Consider the following 6596-nt stretch of genomic DNA (forward strand, 5'->3'; position numbering starts at 1 on the left):
CCTTCCTTCCTTCCTTCCTTCCTTCCTTTCTTTCTTTCCCTTCCTTCCTTCCTTCCTTCCTTCCTTCCTTCCTTCCTTCCTTTCCCTTCCTTCCTTCCTTCCTTCCTTCCTTCCTTCCTTCCTTCCTTCCTTCCTTGTTAAATTTCCTTGAATTAATGATGTGTGAGAGCCTAACCCACTATGGGATGTCTGTCATCCCTGGGTTTGTGATTCTAGGTTGTATAAGAAAGCAGGCTGGGCAAGTCATGAAGAGCAAGCCAGTAAGCAGCCTTCCTCCACAGCCCCTGCTTCAGTTCCAGCCTCCAGATTCCTACCTTGAGCTCCTGGCCTGGCTTCCCTCAGTAGCAGACTGCAAACCATGAGAGGAGAGAAGCCCATTCCTTTCCATGTTGCTGCTGGCCAGTGCTTTATCACAGCAGCAAAGAAGGACACTATCTTTGTCTGCCCATTAAAAATGGGTTGCATGTGTCTGCCTTACCAGTTGGTTTTCCTGATCCTCTTTTTTCAAATGAGATTTTTAAATGAATTTCCTTCAGCTAATAACAATGATAGTAATAATTAAAGGGATTAATCAGTATTAGCTCAGGACTCCCAAGATCAAGTTCTCAGCACAAAGGAGATTTATATGTCCTGGGGGTTGGGGGGAGGCAGAGGGCAGAGAATAACAGACAACAGAAGCTGAACAGCGGTTGAGGAAGAAGGGGAAAGAAACAGGGAAGGGAGAAATGGGTATTTGCCTCAGGAGATGGGGATGGGCAAAGGACTGACTCTGAATAGAGAGGAGACAGATGTGGCCCTTAGGCAAATGGTGGTTTATAAAGGGAAAACTCATGTTAGGGTGACATATTTAATTTCAATTGGGCATGTTAATTAGCTGATCCGAAAAGGGCTTTTGATTTAATATTTTGATAGCTGGACCTTGGTGGTCAGCCACAGGAGGAAGATGTAGCCAAATAAGGGACTGCACCTTAGTGCCTAGCTTCAAGAATGTAATCTAATGGGTTTTTAGTCAGGGGAAGGAATTGGGGAGAAGGACAAGGCCTGTGAGAGCTATATTTGCCATGATCAGGCTGACTAGAGTCTCTTCGATGATGACAATGATGATGATGATGATGATGATGATGATGATGATGATGATGATGATGATGATGATAGTCCCTAAATGGCCAATCGTCTCTAAATAATCTTTGCCCTAACATCAGCCTCTCTGAGGTAAGGTTTCAAGTTCCTAGGGAGTAATATGGATGCTTAACATAATAGAGGTCAGTGAGACTTAAGTTGGAGTAGGGAGTACGTGTGTGTGTGTGTGTGTGTGTGTGTGTGTGTGTGTGTGTGTGTCCGTCTGTCTGTCTGTCTGTCTGTCTGCCTGTCTACCTGTCTATTGCGTGTACAAATTTGGTGATAGAAGGAGAGAAAGACTGAAAGACTGAAACAGAGTTAGGCAGAGTCAACATATTAGATTAGGCACATTCTCAAGAGTTCCTAAGACTGGGACCAGAGAGGTGGCTCAGCAATAAAGAGTACTTGCTGTTCCTGTAGGGATCTGGATTTGGTTTCCTGCACCCACTTGGCAGTTCATAGCTGTCCATAACACTAGTTCCAGGGGATCTGATGCCCTCTTCTGGCCTGCAAGGGCTCCTATATACACATAGCAGGTGTAAACACTTGTAGGGAATTACATAAGAAAATAAATATTTAAAAATCAATATCTAAGCCTGTGTGTTTGTGTGCTGTGTAGCAGCTTCCTCTGGTATTGAAAACATTCCATCCTGCAGGAAAACTCTTTAAACAGGAAAGCAAACAACTCAAAATAGCTTCAGGAAGTACCTGAAACTGAGCAGATTCACTAGGTCCCTCTGTGCCAGAGTAAACAGTAAAAGCTTACAGTCCCCTTCAAACAGAAGGAAGCTGGGCTGCCAACAAAAATCTCTGAGGAGGAAAACTGCAAAAACAACTCTGAGACTAAACTGGCAACCTAGAAGAGCTTTAGACTGAGTCACTTGGAGAGAACATTCTCCAACCTGTTGAGCTATCTGCAGGCTATCTGCAGGCTACACAGTACGCTCGGGGTTCCCAGCTTTTGTGAGCTGTCACTCACACTGGTGGGCTTTAGTGATGCATCTGTCTTGAGTCATCTCTGCCCCTGTATCAATCCCTCACCCATATGCCTGTAAGTAGATTCATCAAGTTGAACTTTGGTGATATCTACACTTTGGGCAGATGTGCATTGCCTACATGTAGTGTGTACACATATATGTTGTGTCATCACAGAAAGTGTTTTGTCACACAATCTGTGTGTGTGTGTGTGTTGTGTGTGTGTGCGTTGTGTGTGTGTATGTGTGTGTGTCCCTCTGTGTGCATGTGTACATGTGTATATGTGGTGTGTGTCTGTGTGTGTTTGTGTGTCTGTGTGTGTGTCTGTGAGTATGTCGGAGGACTTCACCAAATAGCCATCCACTGATTCCCAAGAGCTGCTTTTTATCTACTTCCCCAATATTGGATTATAGGAGTGCTGCAGCCCACATGTCGTTTTTGTTGTTTGTTGTTGTTGTTGTAATTTGGATTGTGGGACTGCATCCAGGTGTACATGCTTACAAGGCAAACACTTTGCTGACTAAATTATTACACCAGGCCTAAAATTGCGACTCTTGCAGACATCAGGCAAAGGCAGGCAGGAGGCTGGAGGTGAGACCCTCTTGTTAAATTGGTAATTTAAATCTCAAAAGCCAGGTCCCTCACTGACTCTAGGATATGTGTAGAGCCATCCACACCCACACTCTAGTCCCAGGTTCACTCAATTTGCGAGAGAGAGAGAGAGAGAGAGAGAGAGAGAGAGAGAGAGAATATCCCTAAAAGCTGAAAAATGAAGGAAGTGTGGTAGGAGGCGGAGGGTGGTGTTGCAATGCTCACAAATCTGGCCTTCTATTAAATACTTCAATCATCCCCATAAGGGAAGAAAGGGGGAGCAGAAATCCGGTAGAGGGCCAGTGTCAACCTCAGTGTTACATGAGATGAATGTAAGAAGTCATTTGAGGGGCTGGAGTGATGACTCAGCCATTAAGAGCACTTGCTGCTCTGGGTAGGCCCTGGTTCCCAGGTCTCACAAGGCAGCTCACAATGGTCTATAATTCCAGTTGTGAGGCTCTAATGCCCTCTTCTGGCCTATTCAGATACTGCACACGCATGGTGCCTATGTCTATGTCGTCACATGTCACTCCAGGGGCCTTTCCACCTTTATTCTTGCATACACCAATGGATGTATGTCAGGTGTGTGCAATACAAACAGCATGCAGAGGATGAGGATTCTTGTGGGGACCCCTTGTAAGTGTTACAGCTAAGATGGGGATGGTATCCTGCCACTCAGGAACCGAGGAATACCACAACATCGCAGCACACTACAAAAGTCCAACAGGAGATTTACTGGGAGGGAAAAAAATAAAAAGAAAGAGTGACTGCCTCTTCTCAAGCCAGAAGCACAGAGAACTGTGTGGAAGGCAGGGTTTATATAGGATTTCTTTGGGGTGGAGCTCTCCAGGTTGGTATGGGATTGGAGGTAGACTGTGGCCTGGTCTTGGGGAAATCTCAGGGATTGGTGGGATTCTGTGGCCTGGTCTTTGAGCTCAGGGATTGGTAGGATTTTATACTCAGAGATTAATGGGTGTTTGTGTTCAGGAATTGTTAAGTTTTGGTATGTGTTTTACTCAGAAGTGAGCAAGGACCCTACATCCTTGCAAGCACTACGGCTGCAGAGTAACCATATATTTTAGGACTTTAAGATGTGGCTTCAAAGTACCTCTTCTCTAGGTTGTTACTTTATTTACTTGTATATGTGGGAAGTATGCATGTCTAAGTGTGTGGGTGTGTGTTTGTGTATGTGCATGTGTGTGGTGATGGCTCCTATACATCGGAACATGGGCAGGTGGAGACCAGGATTGCCCCTCAGTTGTCATTACTCAGGAGCCATCCACCTTACTATTGAAGACAGTGCTTCAATCTGAGACAGGGTCACCAATTAAACTAGACTGCATGATCTTGCTGAGGATCTGGGTTTTGTCCCCAGCACCCACCTGGTGACTTAAAACCATCTGTAACTCCAGATCTAGGGCGTCTGATATCTTCTTCTGGCCTCTATGTGCACTGGGCATGTGTGTAGTGAATATATGTATATTCAGGCAAAACACTCACACACATAAAATAAAAGTAAATTAATACATTTTTTAAAATGAAATACAAGTTGTGGTCATGGCATTGTGGACTTAGGAAAGGACAGACACAGGCGGACAGAACTAACTACACCTTTAGTTGTTGGTGTGTGGGGACATTTGGTGGATTTAGAACATTATCAGCTTCCAAGTGGCATGGAGAAGGCACTAGACAGCTTACAGATACAGGGTGCAAACTCGTTGTAGTAGTATTTAGTCTTGCACTCATGGAATTTTTCTTGCAAATCCAGAAGGGGCCTTTTAGGAACTCACAGACACTGAGGAAAGAGGACCTGTACTGACCCTTGGAAGGTGGTTCAGAGCGCTCACTAGGAAAGCGGGAGGGAGATCCGGTATTGCGATCCCCAGTGCCAGCCTGAGAGCCAGGATGGTGATATAGACCTGTAACTGTGGGACTAGGAGATATGGAGCAGACAGGGCTCTGTGGATCTCTATTCAGCCATAGATAGATAGATAGATAGATAGATAGATAGATAGATAGATAGATAGATAGATAGATAGATAGATAGATCTGGTAAACTACAGGTTCAATTAAAACTTATTTAAAGGTTTAAAGGGACTATGGAAGAAGAATGACAGAACAGGACACTTGACATCTTCTTCTGGCCCTTGCACAGATGCACCATGTGTGCACATGTATACATACACATAAATAAAAATATTACAAAAATCCCTTATATTATTGGACATTCTAGAAATAAAAAAAAAATTGTGTAAGACACATCACCTCCAAAGCTCTCCATTTCTAAGTTCTCTCTCTCTCTCTCTCTCTCTCTCTCTCTCTCTCTCTCTCTCTCTCTCTCTCTCTCTCTCTCTCTCTCTCTCTCCCCCTCTCTCTCTTCCCCTCTCTTCCCCTGTTCTCTCTCTGTGTATGTCTGTGTGTCTCTGGGTTAGTTCATGTATGTTTGTGTTCCTGCGCATATTTGTATGCCTGTTTGTGTATGTCTGTGTGTTTGTGTATGTCTGTGTTTTTCTGTATGTCTGTGTATCTGTACTGTGTCTGTGTGTCTGTATATCTGTCTGTGTGTCTGTCTCTGTGTGTGTCTGTATGTCTGTCTCTGTGTGTCTGTGTGTCTCTGTGTGTGTCTGTATGTCTGTCTCTGTGTGTCTGTATGTCTCTCTGTGTGTCTGTATGTCTGTCTCTGTGTGTCTGTGTGTCTGTATGTCTCTCTGTGTGTCTGTGTGTCTGTGTGTCTATATGTCTGTCTCTGTGTGTCTGTGTGTCTGTGTCACTGTACTTCTCGTGCTGCTTGTTCACAACCCCAAGTGCTGTGTCCTAAAGCTCTGTGGCAGGGCTCCCTCCAGTGCGAGTGAGTTGGCATGGGTTCGGCCCTGCAGAGGAGCTTTCTGGAATGAGTCATGATTGCCTTGAGTCGAGCCCTCGTTGACAGTTCGTGGAGTCAGAGGACAGCTGGTCACCACAGTTGGAGCGTGACCTTTCCAGGTTTCAGCCATGTTGAGTCATCCTTTGGCTTCATCAGCGCAGGCCTAGCGGCTCAGCCTCTGCACCATCTCCTCTTCAGCCTGAAAATGGTGTGTCTCACTAACCCGAACTGAAGCGGAGTTGCTTTAAATACGTGTGTACACATATGTACGTATGTATACACAATATAAAGTGCTGTTATTCTCATCAGCAGGTAATCCCTCCACGCTACCCCTTCTCTCCTCCCTCACCCCTGCCTCCATCCATCCGACCTGCTTTGCCATCTCTAGTCTCCATAGGCTCGAGGCGTCATACCACGGAGCTCCACATGCCATGATTCCTTATTTAAAAACTCAAAGTCACTTAAGTTCTATGGTGTTCCTGTCTATTGTAGACGTCTCCAAGATTCCTCTTTCCCACAAGTGCCCACACTCTCTGCTTCATTCCCAGTTTGGTTGCCCACTTGACTTTGAACGTCTGGGCCACTCTCTCCGTGATGCTCCTGCCTGCAAGGGTATCACTGATTCCCAGAGCATCCCCAGCCCCTTCACAATGATGCTGTGGCTCACACTGTGGGTGGGTAATAAAAACAGAGGGTACGTGCTGGGTGACAAAAGTGGGGTTGTAGAAGCAAAGGAAGCCAAAATTCTGGGACACTCGGAAAGGTGACTTTAGACCTACGTTGGTGAGCCTGGAATGAGGAAGGTGTTTGGGCACAGGTGTGCTGAGGCTGACCAGTGGTAGTGTCATGACCTGTGCCCCTCTGAGACTTCTAGATGTTGTCAAACCTCTGGCCCTCTTTGTTCCAGTCTGGGTCTCTCATCTATATGGATGAAGTTGAGTTTTCAGTGATTTGAGGATGCCCTGAGTGGAGAAAGCCACCTGAACTTGGACAGAACCTGCTATGATTGTGCTGCTGTGCTGCTGCTGTGCTGCTGCTGTGCTGCTGT

The sequence above is a fragment of the Mus pahari genome, chromosome 2 (assembly GCF_900095145.1).
Source record: "Mus pahari chromosome 2, PAHARI_EIJ_v1.1, whole genome shotgun sequence".
In the NCBI taxonomy this organism is placed as follows: domain Eukaryota; kingdom Metazoa; phylum Chordata; class Mammalia; order Rodentia; family Muridae; genus Mus; species Mus pahari.